Raw genomic sequence first — 19578 nt, 5'->3', positions numbered from 1 at the left:
TTGACAAACCCGAGAAGCAGTCCTTGTATTGCAGGAGCAGAGCTTTTAGTTGTTCTTTCTTATGCCTGGGAAGGTTCTGATTGACGTCGAAAATTGGTTCAGGTATTATAGTCGTCGTTGCAGGTGCACTGGAATCCGTGAAGGCGAAAGCACTGCTGGCTTGTACTATTTGATCGATATAGGCAACCGTGGTACCTTTGCTAATGTGCTTGTATTCGTGGCTGAAGTTCGTGAGCATCACTATTGCTTTCCCTTCACATAGCTCAGCTATGCCTCTAGTGGCGCAAATCTCACGTTCGAGCAATAAGTGATGATCGCCCTCGACGACGCCCTCCATGTCTGCAGGCACTTCGTACTGACGGAAATCATTACGCTGGAGCGAGGCGGAACGGTGACTTGTTCATCAAGCACATTGAAGGCATGGTAACTGATGTTTGTATGCGTCGGTATCGCTTTGTGCGTTGAGAACGTTATCGAGTTGGATCTTAAGTTGATGACTGCACCGTGTTGATTTAGAAAGTCCATTTCTAGGATGACAACCCTGGAGCAGTGCTGCAGTATTACGAAGCTCGCCGCGTAAGCGCGATTGTTAACCGTGACTCACGCTGTGCAGATTCCAGCCGGTGTTATTAGGTGGCCTCCCGCTGTCCGGATATCGGGTCCTTGTCAGGCCGTTTTACTTTCTTCACCTTGGCGGCGAACGGGTCACTGCAGACGGAGTAGTCGGCTCCAGTGTCAACGAGAGCAGTGACGTTACGACCATCGATTAGCACATCTTGGTCGATAGACCGTCACCTGGCGTTGCGGTTAATTCGCGGCGTCGGATCACGGCTGCGTCGGTTTTCTCCACTGCTGTTAAATCGTTCGGCAGGTCTTCTTTCGGCGGCGCAGTGTCGTAGTCAAGGCTCTTGCCAAGCGGCGTGCTGACACCTCGTCGTGATGATTCGCGAATCGTTGTCGCCGGCGGCGGAGGCTCTTCGGCATTGCGTCGTACAGCAACCACACCTCCATCGGTTGTGCTTAGTTTCCCGGGTAAGGGCTGGGAGATCGGCCCCGGGATGCGCTGGCGCACTGCCGGCGATGCGGCAAGATGTGGCGATCTGGTGACGGCGAGCGTGAGGGTCGTCGTGGCTCCCACTGGGCTCCGGCGAGGTAGTAGGCGATGTCACGCGGTCGTTCCCGTAGCCGGCGTCCCCGTAGCCGTATCGCACGGTATTGGCCGCGGCGGTAGGTGTGGCCGGCTTCTCCAGTGGTAGCCGAGTTTGCAGTTATCGGGGGTAGGCCAAACGTCACTCTTCCTCGGGCCGTAGCGCTGACCGACAGGTGGGCGCGATGGCGGCGGCGGTGGTGGCTGGCGAAGGAATCGCGGCGGCGTAGGGTCCTGGCGGTGGCGCGGAGGGGCGATAGCCTGGCGTGCAGCAGCGGCCTAGCTGATTGCTTCCGGCTGAGGCTGTGGTGTTTCGGCAAGTCCCAGCACCTCCACCAGGGTCGGTATTTTGTAGAGATGCCTTTCTGGTGCTAAAGCCTTTTCGGGCTTATCGCGCTTTGTCAGAGCGGCGGTCCGCTCGCGTTATCAAAGGGATCAGCCTGCCGAGAGCGGTGGATGATAAGACTAGTATAGAATAAGTCATGAGGCATCGCTACAAAATACCGGCCCAGTGCTAAAACTGTGAATGACGACGCTGATTCTTTATTGGGCGATCCTGTGCCCAGAAAAGGAAGTAACTCACTTTACAAGAGCGGCGAGCACAATCGTCGATCGTCAATAAAACGGATTAGTGGCGAAACGCGTCGGCTTTTATACATGAGTCATCTAAGGTTCCAGAGTAATCCCTGGTGCCCGCGTGTCTTCCAGCAAGTACTATGGAATTTGCGTCGCTCATACAATCAGATTAAATAAGCATCGGTGACCACAGGCAGCGGATAGAAGCATCGATAACGTTCGAGAAAGTTTCGATACATGCAGGCGCGTTCTAAGCCGAGCGATAACGTTTAACATGTCAGCTGGTGATAAGGGGTCACCGGTGAAAGATAAACAAGTACATGTGTCAATATACAGGGTGCCCCAGCTATCACGCAGCACGATTTAAAAGAAGACGAACGGCGTTACGCGAAGCCAACCTACACTCTTAAAAAAAAGGTAGTCTCAACCGACTCTTTTTGAGGTGTATCTGCTCGTCACACATATGACCACTTTTTGGGTGGTAACACAGACTCCCTTGGAATTACAGTACCGGCGACTCTCTTGTAGTACCGGCGACTCTCTCCCTCAAGGAGCACTGAGGAGTATGTATTACTCCCAAAGCAGGAGTTGATGCGACTACCTCAGTGGTCCACGTGAGTACCTCTTGGTAGTCAGCCGAACCCCTTTGCAATGGCAACAATGACCCTTCCTAGGGTAGTCGTTTGACAACTGACAAACAATGGTGGTGTACATGACTACCATGGCAAGAGTTGATACGACTACCTTAGTGGTCGATGCAAGTACCTCTTGGTAGTCAGAGGAACCCCTTTGCAATGGCCACAATGACCCTTCATAGGGTAGTCATTTCACAACTGACAAACAATGGTGTTGTACATGACTACCATGGCAAGAGTTGATGCGACTACCTCAGTGGTTCATGCAAGTACCTCTTGGTAGTCAATGGAACCCCTTTGCAATGGCAACCATGACCCTTCCTAGGGTAGTCAATTGACTGACAATGGTGGTGTACATGACTACCATGGTAAGAATTGGTGAAACTAGCTCCTGGTACTCAACCAGACCCTTCACAGCAGCTGCTGTGACCTCTGCCTGGGGAGTCAAATGACTATCTCTAAGCTAATATGGAAGCTCACTACATATAGATTTTAATTTGTGTAAGCAACAAACGCGTAGCTATTCAGCAGCTCTCAGCCACCATTAGATGTTATAATAAACTGCAAAACTATAAACAACTAAAAGAACACTGAGCAAAATGAGAACAAGATGAAAGCAGGAGCCGTTTCGACAAGTGGACTTGTCTTTTTTAAGGCGACAACGAAAAAAACAGTTAGCACATAACATCACAATGAGTTAAACACCAAGAGCCAAAATTTCACTATCATATGTAATAACCTCAAATGCATCAGCATCATACCTGGTAAAAATAGAAGACAGCAATCTGATTTGCTAAATTGGAATCAATGGCCAACCTTGAGAAATACTATGCGTCAGTTGCAACATCCAGCATGTTTTTTTGTGGGGGGGTATGTGGTGTACAAGGCAAACTGAACAGCGCTAATATGTCCAATGTTATGTAATATAGCATTTCAGGTATTTGAGAAAAAAATTTATTTCTTGAACAAGAATGTTATTTCTTTGCCATGACAAAGGGCTTGTTTATTTCAATATGCCATGGAGGCATACATGGGCAGAATAATTAAATTTCAATATTGATAATTAACGACAAATTTAAAATTTCACCATATCAAAGCAATGATACAACATCGATGCCAGTAGAAGAAAATAAATATGACTAAAGACCAGATAAATGTAAAACAGGGCATGACGAATAATACCACTTAAAAATCCATGTGCAGCTTGCATAGTAAGTACATCAAATTATGTTTCAAAAGTGCTACTTCTTGGCCATCCTATCATCCAATTTGTCAAAAAAAGACTGCTGTCTCACCTCTAAATGTTTCCATTAGCACTGCCTCCCTGTTTGCATCAAATTTCGATCTGCTTTGGTTCAGATCTGAAAGAACAACACAACAGTTAAAACATGTACAAATTTTATTCAATAAAATATGCGCACATCACAGCGACCTTTAGTGAGAGTACATATAGCAATCAGAAAAAGCACTTAACTTTGTAAGGAAAGCATCAGTTTACAGCACACGAAGAGCCTGAGAGAAGAGGTACATTGCATCCATTGATGTTCTCAAGGAACGAATCACCAATGGCCTTGCCACGAGGGTTCATCGCAAACTCACACATGTCAAAATACCTAGATGTTCTTTCTGTACACCACAAGGGCCACAAAGGTTGGCCGCCTCATCACTAGTAACCTCGCTTTTCGGTCTTTGCTCAAGTCATACAAGGCAAAAAGCAGAGTTGATCTTGATGCTAAATGACACGCAATGTAATGGCCAGCCGCTAAAACTGCCAAGTGAGCAAGAACATCGTGCCTCAGCGCCCATCCGCTAAGTGGTAAGCAAGAAAAGCAAGCGTGCTACCATCCTGTATGCATGTGGCATGAGCGAGACTTTTTCCAGAGTGTTGAATGACTGCAATGGTTGGGTGGCACATGTCCCTTCCAGCAAGCTATGTGATGAACTGGTGTACATGAAGGATCCCTTTGGAAGATTGAACTTGGCTCCATGTACATATTCACATGCAAAAAATGTAATTCACTGTCAATCTGGCAACGTTAAGAAGCACCCAAAGCAGGATAAGCACTAGCTCTTTAAAAGCAACCTTATTTCCGACGCATTATCCGAACACCAGGAGAAAACAGGGCCTTCTATACACTAGCACTAGGCATCCATAATTGCCACTGCAATATTACCAATGCAATTACTACTAAAATCACTGCATATTCAGATGACGTGCTAAGCGATAGGAAGGTCACACGATAATCTGCCTGTCATCTATGCATGCGCTCTCCGCCATCTCACCTGTACAGAACCAAACCATTGCCTCTGCTGTCATTTGGGAACAAAGGACCCATACTGGCTCCGAAATACAATTTCTTGTAATTTCACTATTTTTTTAAATATTGTTGGTGAGTGTTTGCTTAATGTCCCATAATACAAAAACTATGAATAACATTTAAACACAATAAAGTTTTCGAGGTTTGACTAGCTATTGTCAGTATTACTCAGCTGCATAATCCAAGGCTACGAACACCAAAATAGCCTGAGCGTTAAAAAAAAGAAACAAAAAAGGCTAAGTGCATACAGGAAGGTGCATTTCAAGACGACTTTAGCAGCTTAGTCAGATTTCTCAGCCTGCTCAGTACTGGCTGTGATTTTGTTAGTTGTAGCAGTTAACCGTGCTATTAAAGCTGTTGGGACTTGGCGCCTAGTTTTGTCGTTTTCGTTTTCATTTCAATCATGTGTTGCAGCAATGAGAGTGTCTGCTCCGCAGAGCTGATGTATTCGATGTTGAAAGCCCCAGTACATAGAAAATAAACATAACCCCGTTACACCGGAAGTGAAGTCCAATACATCTACACATACATATCCACACTTCACACACAGGGCCTTGGAAGAGATGCGGTTGTCGCCAGTGTACAGCAATGTGGGGTGGGCAAACTCCTGTTCTGGCGTCTGCAAAGCAAACATATAAATACATAAATTATTGGTGCACAAAAACAATACGGGTTGCTCTGCAACAAGGTTTTAAAGAACTGACTTTTATTTTAGGTAAGTGTTGCCGAAATGAAAAATCACGCAGAGAAAAAGACCAAAATTGCTAATTTCTGTTTGAAGTAGGCAAAAATGGTTTGTTATATTACCAGAAAATTAGAACAGTTCTAAGCTTTTACTTCAAAAGCAGTAAGTACCCATTTTATTGTGCTACAAAAAAAAAGATTACCATAAGCTGCAGTTCAATTTTCATAACTTGGTTTTGCAAGATCATATGTGCAGCCATGGATGGTTGCACAAGATTTGCTCTGTCATGTGATCTGATCTGCCACTTTGACATATTTAATTGCTTTGATAATGTCCATTAGGTAGAGAGCATAAATGGTTTCTCTGGTTACTTTCATTGCTTTCAAAGCCCAACAAAAAGTACCACTAATAATTTGAGTAAATAGAATGCCACACATAAAGCGCCTGCACACACTGATTAATTGCTTGACCCTTCTTAAGCCTTAATAATCAAGTTTAACAAAATTATCTCATTTTAACTCAAGGATATACTCCAATTGTGTATCTTGGTGGTTTTCTAGCTCTGAAATTTCCCCACAGTTATACAGGGTCTTGAATATTATGCTGCGCATGTTCAAAAGAAGGTTTTGCGCTCACCGCTACACTGTTCTTGTTCACATTTTGCAGAACAATCCCATTTTGGGGTCGGCTTCGTTTAGTATAACGCTTACCAAAGTTAACTGCCTGGTTTTTAAGAAAAAATGTGCAAATTTTTCTTCACTTACGGGGATGCGAGCTGCTGCGGCGACAGCACTGGCATAAACCTGTGTCGCCGCCTGCCGGCAGCTGCAAAAAGCAGCCGGTCAAGGATGTTTACCACTGGATGTACCGTGTGTTGCCCGCTCATGAACACACTGCAAACGTCCCTGATCGCCTGCATTCTGCAGCTGCCGGCAGGCGGCGACACATGTTTATGGTAGCGCCATCGCTGCAGCAGCTTGCATCCCCACAAGCGAAGGCAAATTTGCACTTTTTTCTTAATACCAGGCAATTAACTGTAGTAAATGTCATACTAAACGAAGCAGCCCCCAAAATGCAATCATTTCGCAAAACTTGAGCAAGAACGGTGTAGCGGTGGGTGCAAAACCTTTCTTTGAACAGGTGCAGCGAAATATTCCGGGCCCTGTACATATTCACAATTGCCTCATACTGACACTGTGTACTTGGTCGTGTGCGCAGCTCAAAGTTCTAACCATTTTTGTGAACATGTCGTCCCCTCGCTCATTGACAAGAAATGGTAGAACCATGATGGCGCTCACGCCTTTTGCATCTGAAGAGAAAAATTACAGCAGTGAAAGGGCTGCAGCTGCTGACCAATTTCGCTGCTTGTAATTATTAAGTAAACTAGCAAGTATAAAACTGGCAGCAGCAACAGCTTATAAGATTCATACAATCATACAGCAGTCCACTTAGGGAATTTCGGTGGCACAATTCAATGCTAAATGGGTAGTGAATAAATAGGAACTGCATATCATCATCATCAGTCTATATAAATTCCCCCCCCCCCCAATGCAGGACGAAGGCCTCTCCCTCCGATCTCCAATTACCCGTCTTGCGCTAGCTGATTCCAACCTTCGCCTGCATATTTCCAAACTTTATCACCCCACCTAGTTTTCTGCCATCCTCGACTGCGCTTCCTTTCTCTTGGTATGCATTCTGTAACTCTAATGGTCCACCGGTTATCCATCCTACGCATTACATGGCCTGCCCAGCTCCATTTCTTCCTCTTAATGTCAACTAGAATATCGGCTATCCCCGTTTCCTCTCTGATACGTTAGGCCTAACATTTTTCGTTCCATCGCTCTTTGTGTGGTCCTTAACTTGTTCTCGAGCTTTGTTAACCTCCAAGTTTCTGGCCCATATGTTAGCACTGGTAGAATGCAATGATTGCACACTTTTCAACGGCAGTGGTAAGCTCCTAGTCAGCATTTGACAATGCCTGCCATATGCACTCCAACCCAATTTTTTCTTCTGTAAATTTCTTCTCATGATCAGGGTCCCCTGTGTAGGTATATACAGCTATAAGCAGCTAACTGCATATAGCTATCTACAAAAAAGGATATTCGCAAGATGTGTTCGGCTATTTAATGGGTGATGCTTATGGAAGTGTACTGCAAGTGGGTCAAACATGAATAGGTGGAACAAATGGGCCAGATTTTTGTTAATCAAGACTGTATGCAGCCAACAGATAATTAGGCCATGGAAAGTACAGGGTAAATTAAATGTGATTTTATTGAAATGTAAAATAACTAAACATTGGAAAAGAAAGTAGGCAAAAAACAACTTGCCACCAGTGGGGGCAAACCCACGTCATATGCATTACACATGTGAGCCTGTATCAGTTAAGCACGATGGAGGTTATTCTCCCATTCACCTCATTCCGCATTTGTTATGTTTATTAGATATGGCCCTGGAACTGTTAGCACCACTCAAGGCCATGGCTGACGCTGCAGCATGTTCGTTGAACCATAGGCGTCATGTGGTACATGACATTTAAGAGCAGGCAGATGGCACTGTATGCTACCTGAAGGCACCAATGCTGTTATGAATGCAAATACTTATAGGCCTGCTGCCTGCTCCTAAGGGTCATCCCCTTTGTGATGGTTGCAGGTAAAAGTATGTGCCACATCTTCTGCCATGATTATGAGTTTGGTGCTGGGCCACATTTAGTACACATACACAAATCCCCAAGAATGTGAATGAGAGGACAGCTACTACCACAGCTCAATGAGTAGACTATTGCATGCTATATTTGCAAGATGTGGGTTTTGCTCCCACCAGTGGCAAGTTATCTTTTTTATATTTTTTATGACTTCTACAGTTCAATAAAACCACATTTAATTTCCGCTGTGGTTCACTTGGCCTCTCAATGGTTGGACCAAACATGAAAACCTTGCTCATTATATTAGATTGTTCTTTTTTGTTTGTTTAAGAAAAACTAGCAATAACTACGTATTTGAAAAACACACTATACAGGCACTCATTCAAGTTATAGTTTCCTTAGAATTATGTAATGCTAACTTCAGAAAGCTTAAGGATGGGCCAAGCTAATGTGAACATATCTGCTAGTTTGTTACTCCTATTCAGGTGGACACACTTGGATTATGTGAGGACGCATAGAAAAAATACTGAGTGCAACGTGTAATTTCCTCAATGTGCTTTCACTTTGTATCCTTGGTGCTGTTTCCACCTGAATTTGGGGCTAGTTCATTATACATGTCGAAGTGAAATGCATGAACGAGCTACAATAAAAAAATGGTATCATCTGTTTCCTTTCTGCTGTGCTTTCTCGTGACTCAGTAGCACGTTTCAATTCAACGCCATGTAAACAATCAATTGTGAGCAGATCTTACATTGCTACCATACTGCTGCTGTACTGCACTCCACGGTTCCTTGGCAGTCAACAGAAGCTATTCACTGGGAATAAGTTTTATATTCAAATAGCATTGTGGCTTCCTTAATTAATGCTGAAAAACAGCTTGTGACCAACATCACTTTATTCCTTTCAGTCATGACTGTGTGTGTCCTCCAAATTTAAACAAATTTTCTGTATATACAAAGCAAACTCAGCCAAAAAAAAATTCAACCTGTAGCATGAACATTTAAGTGAGATCAGGCTAGTCATCATAGTTACAGAAATAACTGATTGTGAAATTTATTATTTTAGATGCATTATTTCACGACAAGAAATAAAAATTGTTACAGAAGTAGATGCACTGTTATTAATCTAAAGGCGTTCTAATGCGAAAAAGAACACCAATTAACAGCAATGATACATAGCAACACTTTCTGACTACTTGTCAAACATGGTGGTATACTTTTTCAGATACTGTTGTTTTGCATTATTCGTCTTATTTATTATGATGTGTTTACCATTAGCTGAAGCTAACATTGGTACAGCAATTATCAGTTTCAGGATACCTAGTACACACGATTTTGCAAGAGCAGCTCTGATGCAGTTGACAGTTATGTAGCAGCAAGTGGGAACAACAGTGCAATTTAGATAAATTAGGAGATTTAAGCTTTAAGATTTTGTACTTGTTTTTCAGGTGCATGTGCCAGGAGAACTAGAATGAAGTGAAAGCAACTGACTTTACATAAATACCAGTTCAGTGGCTTCCGGTTTTCAGGTTGTGTAATAAATTGAAAACAGTACACAGTAAAAACAGAGTTGCCCTAATCTTAACTTGTTTTTTGCACTGTTTCCTTCATGTTCTAAAATGTACCAGTCGAGCTATCTTAGCACACCTTTCAACACAGCAGTTGAGTAATTTCTTTCTGTATTAGTTTGGTCAAAATTTTTATGCATAAATGACTACAGGTACAAAATATATTGTTCAACCAATTGTATATTTAGCTGAGCATGCAATTAATTTTACAGAAGGTGGCCGTATTGCACCTCAGATGGAGAGCTGCTGTTGGCATCTTCAAATTTAGTCAAGCTGCAAAGCTTATAGATCACAGCATGTCTACTCAATGACAAGCACACAGACGAGAACAGTTGCGAGAAACAATGGCCATAAACATTACGAAGTGCTAAGAAAGACTTTGACAGCATATTTCAACCTTTAAATGTGCCAAAGAAATCAAAATGAAGGAAATTTACAAGGAAATGCTCTTACATAGCCAGAGTCCAATCTGTTCCTCAGGGCTGGGTACTGGTTTACCAAGGCACCTTGCAGCAATGTTGTACAGCTTATTCGGGTACCTGATGTTTACAAAAGTGTGCATAAACCTTCTACATAAAACAATATAAAAAAAACAATATGCAACAGCACTGTAGTGCAACCATTTCCATGAAATATCCAGCAGGTGAACTGTGATTCATCAGATGGGAGAATTTGTTCGGTTAACTGCACTATGAAAGCATTAGGTGCATGACGAGACAGGTTATAAAATTTATCGGATGGGTTTGAAACAGGAGAGGGGTAACAGTATATCCTTTGGACCTGCAATAGCCAAGATAAACTGATGATGATGACCAGAGTTCACACTCTAACAATACTTTCACCAAAACAGATTATAAAAGAATTTAATTATTACTTCAAATGAGTTTACTACTAAGAAATGCACACAAGGGAAAATTAGCCATGAATACCAATTTGAAGAAGCATCTTCTATAAGAAATTAGGAGGGCGGCTGATTAAGCTAGTTGTTGATCAATTATCGTGAGTGTACAGCATGTCACTAATTGCCACTATATGACATGCATTTTATTTGTTTTCTAAATTTCTATGAGCATGCAGATATTCCTTCCAGTTGCAAAGTTGTACGAGGCACTAGCTGACATGTACACAAAATTTAGTTCACGTACGCCCAGCTGTTTTTTTAGAAAAAGGGACTAAGTCGAAACATCGCATTCTGAGAAATGTGCGAATAGATGTGTCAAATTGCTTTCTTAATCAATATATCCCACGATTAGTCATCTTCATACTAAACTTTACAGCATTTCCCTCTCTTTCTGCAGTCCTTTCAGTGCTGTTATGCTTCAGCTTTAGCTTGAAATTGCTTTTTTACCCGCCATGAGTCTGTTGATAGCATCCACATGAAAAAACAAAAATGTACAGGAGTGACCTCCAGATGCTTTACTACGCTTTCACGGCAGCGGTTGCAATAAAACTTTCAATTTCGTATCAATGTATGTGTTTTCCTCATCAGCAACACTAAAAGGCATGAAATAGGTCCTTCACAGATGTGACGTGCCCTCCGAAAAGCACACACCAACATAAACAAAAGCAAGAGGAACGCATGAGAGCTACAAAGAGCTCCCTAAGGGCTGTAAAATGCATTACAAAAAGAAAAAAAGTCACAAACCAAAACCAAAAATACTGTCTAATGCAAGACGTTTTTATACGATGGAAACTTCATATCATCTTAAGTCTCGACGACAGGTCATGCCCACGTTACAGTCGACGCTACAAATATAATGAATTAAATAAGTGTTTTAGAAGTCGCATATAGCCAAGTGTTTTATATTTTTTGAAAGCTATAAACATGTACTATAAGTACAACGCAAAATCAGAAATTTACGGTTTGGGCCTAACAACGTCTAACCCCCCCCCCCCCCCTTAACAGCTGTACCCACAATTTTCAAAATACCCGAACGCTCTAGACACTGGTCGAGAGCATTCTCAGCCCAGAAGGCATTGAGCACATTGCACTTTTCGAGCCCAAGTGCAGCCAGTCTACACTGGCTAACCTCATTGTCTTTCTATCTAAACTATCAATGCCTTTTCATTAGTAACAAAGCTTTAATTCGGCCCTGAAACACTTTGTGTATAGTAAGAAAGCATTGCCACTCTGTTAACGAGGCTCCTGTGGGAGTGTGAACAAAATATTACACGACATGCAGCAGAGAATTCACAATCTCGTGCAAAAGCAGTTAAAAATTGCTTGCTCTCACTTAAGCATAGTTGTTATGCAGTGTCATCGCAAGCAGCTAGACCCACAACAGCTATTGGCTGATTTCGTGATCGCAAGAACATTCTCATTAATACCATTATTGCTCATTTGAGTTAAATAAACAAAAAATATATATATGTATTTGACCTCAAAAAGACAAAACAGCCATTTCACCTTTGCACTGCTTTTCTGAACATGACGACTGCACGCTGCTGCGCATGGCTTCAGAGATGAAAAGCGCAGCGTAGAAATTGCGGCCGCCACGAGCCGCCTTGCGTTCACCCTACGGACAGCAACGGGGCATTGCTTCCTTGTGCCCCCTTGCCAACTCCCCTGTGCAGCTTCCAGCATGCTAGTGGAAATGAAAGGAGACAAAAAAACCACTTATCGGTGCGATAATTATGTCAAACTTCACTTGTCCTTGAAGGATTCGAAAACTTTTGTGGGCGGAAATTTTTGAGGTGACGTAATTTAATAGTGATGATATTCTATGATTACTTAGAAAAGTGTTTCAGGACCGCTTTAAAGTATTGCTCAAATACCGTTATTTTATCCTTTTTATCCGGTTTGTTATTTAAAGCCATAACAGCACAGCACAACACTAATCCTGCGGCCCATATGTGAGCTAAGTGCAGGACACATTGAGCAAACAAGTTTGAGCTTATTTAGCAATGCTAGCAACACTCAGTATATAGGAATAGATGATTTCCCAAAGATAGAACCATATAGTTGATTGCACCACGTTTTCATAGTCCTGTTGCTGAAAATGTCAATGAATGTTTTTCCTGGGTTGGTTGAATTTAACTTTATTACTGCAGGATTACTGCAGCAAACAAATAACAAGGCAGACAACACTCCTGTTTTCCTCGTCTTGTCTGTTTATTGGTTAAATGCTACAGAAATTTGCAGATTATGGCATATTACGACCGGTTACACAAACTAAAGCACCATTACATTGTTTGAAGCTGTTAGTGCTTCACCTTTCCCCATGTAATAGGGTAGCGATTGCACACCTGAGCTCAAATCAGTAGTAAATCAACCGCGAAAGTTTTCTGAAGACGGAAGTCCCGAAAACGTTTAGTTTCCTTTCCAGTTCTCCCCTAGGCAAAAACTTAAGTTGAGCAACGATGCGTTCCTAAGGGCAAGTATGCGCTTCACGTGTCTATGTCAGCGACGAGCCGAAAATATTTGTAATTGGCAGCACAGTGAAGTGACATAGGGCAATTTCGTAATACTCGGACTGTCAGGTAAACGTGAAACAACTCAACAGTTACTACTCGTGCTCGACATTTCCGCTACGAATACTGTTGCTATTTTGCCCATACGAACCAAACAGTGACCAAATCATCTTTACACTCCATAACACGCAGAACCTTCATGCTCACCTGTATTAGGAGATCGTTGCATGTCATCAGGTGCGCGAACCCACCCATCCACACACTTTCGTGAAGGTGGGCGAGCTTCCGGGCGCCTGTGAACTTCACAATTTTCTTTGTCGGCCCGTGCGAAACGAGGTAAACTGCTTCCGCATCAGTCGGCGAGCCTTCAGTTGAAGTCGGATCAGATGACATGCTGCTACAGTTGTCGGGTATCACAGGCGCAACGGACGCAAGAGAAAAATCCCACTCGCGTTTCGACGGTCGCAGGCTTGCCGCCGTCATGGAATAAAGAACCGCCGGCGTGGTTTCAGATTCTGAGGAGTAACCGCTGCTACCGCTGCCGCGCTTTTCACAGTTGCGTATCCAAAGTCGAAGTAAATGCGAAAGCCATAAGCCAACCACTGTACTACGAGCATCAAAACCGCAAACGACCGTGAAAGTAATTGTGAGTCTCGAAGGTTGTGCTTTTTTTCTGTACTGCAAGCCCATTTTACTTACGCCGTCACCGCTGCGTTTGAAACAGTTCTCAGAGGCTATGCTTTAGCAGGCTAGAAAGGGTCATAAGACCCATGACTGGTTTTTTATATATTATTTTGTTTTATTTACAACATTGTGGTAAACATAAATAAAGATGTGTTGCAACGATAATTAGAGAAACAACCGTGAATTGCTAATTATTATTTTTGCTCACTGGTACACGACCCGAATTAATCGTGTTTACTAGGAGGCGACACAAATAGCTGTGCACCTCTACTCGGTACGCTCCATCAGCTTCAGTGAATGATGAGTTCCGCGTGCAACTTGGTGGACTTCATAGTTTGTTTTTCATTGACATTGAGTGTATATTCATGTTATATTTTCATTTCTTTTTTTATTCTATGCATGTTAAATCAATATTTATGTACTTCCGCCCCTTATTGCTTCCCTTGAGGAATCTTTAAATACAAAACAGATATGTATGTAAACCGCGTTGTATATAAATACCATCCAGTGTTTTCACTATGAAGTTGGCGTTTTGCCATCCTGCTTCTGTGATTTCTTGCTGAATATTAAAAAAAAACAATTTGCATTTCTTGCTATGTTGATAATTCAGTAATGAAGCACTGCATGAAATGCGTTTTAATTTTTGCGCCTATAGTTAACCTGCATTGTTTTGTTTTCTTTGGTATAGTCAACCAACTATTTCATTGAGTGATCCAATGAATCCACATTGGTTGATTGGATAAGGTGCTTATCACTGACTCCCTTCATGGGAGTCCTCCATTTCATGCGCGAGTCCCGACTTCGCTTCGTGACTACCTTTGGAAGAAAAGGTAGTCAGCGTCTGAAAAAAGCGAGTCGAGGTAGTCGTGACTCTCTTTTGACTCTCTTTTTTTTTAAGAGTGTAGTGCGTATTGTTACCAGTACAGTGGAGTAGCCGCCAGTAATTTTTTCGTTACTGAGATTTAATTAAATAATTGTAAATTATCCAACTGAAGAAGTACTGTCCTAATTATCAAAGTGTCAGTAAGAAAGTTGTAGAGCAACATAAAAAAACTCCTGATACAGCTTTCTGTTGCTCAATACGTGCTACATAAATGTGTTTTTCCGAGTGTGAAAGAAACCCGCGAATACACGCAGAATTGCCGCACGACTGGCCGCTCGAGGAACTTTGGGTGTATTTGCGGGCTTCTTTCATGCTCGAAAAAACACTTTTATGTAGCACGTATTGAGCAACAGAAAGCTCTATCGGGAGTTTTTCATGTTGCTCTACAACTTTCTCATTGGCACTTTGATAATTAGGACAGTACTTCTCGAGTTAGATAATTAATTACAATTAATAAATTGAATCTCAGTAACAAAAAACTACTGGCGGCTACTCTACTGTACTGGAAACAGTGGAGTAGCCGCCACTATGTTTGCTTCGCGCAACGCCGTTCCTCTTTTTTTAAATCGTGCTGATGATTTCTGGGACACCCTGTATATTGTAAAGGAGAGAAGCAGACAAGAGGACGTCCGTGTGGTCGCCATGCTTTACTCTCACTTCGTCGTCTGCTCTCGCGTTCGCTGTGTGAGTGCCCTAGGCCAAGTGCACTTCATCTTCACATTCGGCCACGCTGCACGTTTTCGGCGTGGCTTGCAGCCACACAACTTCGCATGCAGGCAGTGCTAAGGTAGTGAAGAGGACGAGGAGAAATAAACCAGGCACTCTTGCGTACGGTTGGCTCTCTGGTTGTTTACAATCGTGCAGTCGACGAAAACGCAGCCTAAGGTATCCCAACCTTAAGGACAGTCCTCGAGGTGCCTCCTGCGACGAAGGGAGGCCGTCCGCGGTTCCCTTTCCGTGGATCTCTTAGCCACGACATCATCGACCTTTCAGCTGCCAAGGGATGCCGCTCCCCTCGACATGCTTCCGTGGCCGCCACCAGCCCTGGTTCAACGAATGCCGTTCATGCTACCTTGGCCACTGGTCCGGCTGGCACGAGTACTGCGGCCGCTGCCGCCGCCTCAGTGTGCGCAGATTCCGCCCCTGCCTCAACGGTCGCCTGAACAGCCGGCAGCTTGGCGGACGTCATGCGAGCCATCTCGCTGCTGTCGCAGCAGCTGAAGTACATCGTTTACCTTACCATTACCGGCTGCCTCGGAACTACCGAAGTTCCACGGATTTCAGAATGATCCCATTCTGTGGGTGCAGGCAGCCGCTCTGCGCTCGCCATGCCTGGCCTGACAACAAGGTATGGCTGGTTGCAGCGGGGTGGTATAGAGCTTGCGCCAAGGCAGTGTACAACTACGAAGAACACAAGTACCGGTCCTGGGCAGAATGGAGCGAAGCTTTGATGGCTGTTTTCCGCCTGCTCACGTATGTCTGCGACGAGCCCGACCAGCACTGCTAGGCGGCCGGAGCCCCTGAGGTGCACCACCTTGATGCTGCCGTCGTGGCCCCCAGTGCCGCGACAGAGAGGGCCGTGGGCTGCGCCGCCGCAGACGCCAGCTCTCCAGGTGTTGCCAGCGGCGCCTCCGATGACGGTGGGAAGCGCATGGCGAGCGCCGCTCCCGCATCAACCCACCACCAGGCGACGCATCACAAACCCACACCATGGACTCCACCACAACCTCTAAACACGCATCAAGTCACCGCTGCTACTTTCAGAAGGCAGTCTACGCCAGCTGAGCTGCTGCGACAAAAACCCCGCGGAGCTCGGAATCCACAGCATCTCCCCGCTGCAGCTGCAGCCGGGAAGGTTTTGGCAGATTGCCTCTCGATCTGCCCCACTGTAGACCCGAATGCGAGACATTTTACCACCACGTCTCCCGGACTCTGCGTCGGCTTCTAACACGTACCATCCCTTACAGAGACCGAGACCCCTTTCGATTCACAGTGGTCAACGCCAGGCCGCATGGAGGCGCCACGCTACCACTCCAGGAACCCAACAGCAGGGAGACGCATCCTTGGATGTCAACGCACTCGTCGGCCGAATTTGCAGCCGTTCAGATCGCGCTTAAGGAAGTGAAGGAGACAAACACGGCTGAGGTCATCATCATTGCAGAGCTGCCCGTACGCGAAATACGCGCTAGACACGAAAGCCAGATGCGCATGTTACCACCGCAAGAAACCAAGACACTGGGCGCGCAAGGGACGTGGTATTTCTTCGAGCTCCGCTGATTCGAGCGCATCGGCGAGCCTCGATCAGTCAGTGGAAACGCTGCCCAGGAGCACCCGACGGCTAAGCAGAGTGGCTGTTCACTCTGCAACATGTCCTGTCGTACGTGCCCAAGTGCGACGGCATAATTGTCGGCGAGACCTGCGATCAGCGCGCAACAGCCAATGCCGCCCGCCAGAGAAGCTGGTTGCGCGCTGGATGGCTCATAAACGACGACTTCATTCCCTGGACAAAACGCCTTCATGTTAAGTTGCGTGTTTGCATGCCGTGCCGGAAACTTGCAGCTTGGCCGAGTGTGAAGACGAAGTGAACTTGGTCTCGGGCGCTCTCACAGCGAGCGCGGGAACAGAGGGATACGACGAGAAGTAAACCCACGCGTTTTGGCGTACGGTCGGCTGTCTGGTTCTTTACAAAATATGTATGTTTGTATCAATGTATCTTTCTAGCTAAGCATTTCCCAGCGTCGTGGCGGCGGCGCTAGATGGCGTGGAATGTCCCAACCGCTGGCACGCGTCGGCGCGCGCTGTTGCAAAGTCCTAGTGGCCACGAATGGCGCCGTGCCAAGGGCCGCGAGAAGGCGATATCCAGTGAGATCAGAAAACTGTTTTATATACAAATGTACATGTCATATTTAAAGCCGTCTACATGCTTACAGAAGAATAAAATTCGGTTGGTGTGCATATGGCAGGCATTGCAAAATCCTGACTGGGAGCTTACTACTGTCGTTGAAAAGAAAAGTGTACAATCATTGCATTCTACCGGTGCTAACATATGGGGCAGAAGCTTGGAGGTTAACAAAGAAGGTCGAGAACAAGTTAAGGAGCGCACAACGAGCGATGGAACGAAAAATCTTAGGACTAACGTTAAGAGACAGGAAGAGAGCGGTGTGGATTAGAGAACAAACGGGGGTAGCCGATATTCTAGTTGACATTAAGCGGAAGTAATGGAGCTGGGCAGGCCATGTAATGCGTAGGATGGATAACCGGTGGACCATTAGGGTTACAGAATAGATACCAAGAGAAGGGAAGCGCAGTCGAGGACGGCAGAAAACCAGGTGGGATGATGAAGGTAGGAAATTTGCAAACGCAAGTTGGTTTACGCTAGCGCAAGACAGGGGTAATTGGAGATCTCAGGGAGAGGCCTTCGTCCTGCAGTGGACATAAATATAGGCTGCTGACGATGATGATGACATGCTAGCATCTTTGCATGTTCTAGCGTTCACATCTCCGAGCGTCTACATGGTCGAGCATCCTCACAACACTCATGTCCCGCGTTTTATCCCTTTCGTTTCCCTCTTTCACTCGACGAGGAACTGCACTTTAGTTCCTCTTAGCCAATCACCATCTTCGACCAGGTCGCCATATCCCGCACGTGAAGTGCCATCGTTTCCCACCGGGCTCCGCCTCCAAACTTACCTGGTCGCCCACGAACACAAGCAGAGGGTGACACCTTGGGAACCGCACGTTGATGTGGCTCCCACGTGATGTCCAGACGCTGGCCCTTTGCAAGACTCGCCTCTCGGTAGCGATCAGTTCGCGGAAGCCACCATTTCTAGGGAGGGCGGTGGCTGTTGTCTCGAAAGGGGCTCCAGGTTGGCACGTCGCAGTCGGCGCCGGGCCTCGTCGTAGTTAGGGCGGCGCTGGTAATTAACGGAAACGCACCAAAGGGCGACGTTGCCGTTTAGCGACGCATGAGGCCGATGACTCATTGCAGTCTGGGGACTAATTGCTCATCCATCAGTCCCAGGTGACGGTGTTGCTCCCCGGCCGCAAAAATGACAAGAGTGAAGAGCACTTAAGATAGTTTCACGCCTGTCGATGAGGCTTCTTTTGTCCCGAGGGACCGCCAGACACAACTGCGCCAACAAGCCAATGCGTCGCGTCGGCTGGAAGAAAAGGGCATGCAACCACAGGACAGAAGCTCACACGCGCGCCGACGCTTGCTCCTCGGCTGCGGCGCAATGTTGCTTGACCATTTTCTTTTAAAGTGTTCAAGTACCACCTAAACCAGCCTGCTGTAAACTGCGCTTGAAACAATAGGTTAGTTAGCATTTTAGATAGAAAAAAAACAGTTTGATTAATGAATGTGCGCCTGCTGCAAGTTTTTTTTGTTTTTTTTAGCCTTTAAGTGACAATAGTGTTCATAATATCGACATTGGCACTTGCGCTTGCGTTCAGTGCCTGCGTCCTAGTCTGTCTACAAAATCGCTTTGCTAACACCGGCCTGGCCATGCCATATCTTGTCAAAACCAATATCAAAAGCTGTAGTATAAGTATATTTTTGGTGGCTCTCTGCACAGCCAACTATGTAAGAAATAGGTGTGCAAAGTAGAGCACTGCACGGGCCCATTTTTTGAGCCCGGCCCGGGCCCGTTTTTACGTTGGGCTGCCTGCCCGAGCCCGACCAAAAGTTTTATGGCGAGACCCGGGCCCGGCCCGGGCCCGGAAATAATCTACGTTACCCGCCCGGTCCAGCCCCCACCCTTTTACCTTAGGCCCGAGCCCGGCCCGAGACCGAAAAAGATCACCGAGCGGCATTTACAAAAATAAAGTAAAGAAGACAATGAAATGAATTTATTCTTAAGGCATAAATACCTGTCATATGCAATTATGAACACCATTTGAGAGGTCTGAACGCAAATACCAGCGCGCGAAGTAGTACGAATGACCTTGCCGAGCGGTATCCCCAGCAGTTTGCAACGGCGCGACCTTGATGCGGCCCAATCCGCTTCTATCGCAGCGCCGCCACAGTATATT

General features: G+C 45.3%; 1 long non-coding RNA gene across 1 annotated transcript; it reads right to left on the bottom strand.

The window, feature by feature from the left end:
• Positions 1-3795: 3795 nt before the first annotated feature.
• LOC119437598 (uncharacterized) lies at positions 3796-13281 on the bottom strand. Its single transcript, XR_005189439.2, has 5 exons — positions 13188-13281; positions 11977-12154; positions 10023-10108; positions 6594-6670; positions 3796-5295 (listed from the first exon to the last, which is right to left on the bottom strand). It is a non-coding gene; the product is annotated as an uncharacterized LOC119437598 (long non-coding RNA).
• Between the last annotated feature and the right edge of the window lie 6297 nt (positions 13282-19578).

This window comes from Dermacentor silvarum, chromosome 1 (genome assembly GCF_013339745.2).
Source record: "Dermacentor silvarum isolate Dsil-2018 chromosome 1, BIME_Dsil_1.4, whole genome shotgun sequence".
Lineage (NCBI taxonomy): Eukaryota > Metazoa > Arthropoda > Arachnida > Ixodida > Ixodidae > Dermacentor > Dermacentor silvarum.
This window is presented reverse-complemented; position numbering and strand designations above follow the sequence as displayed.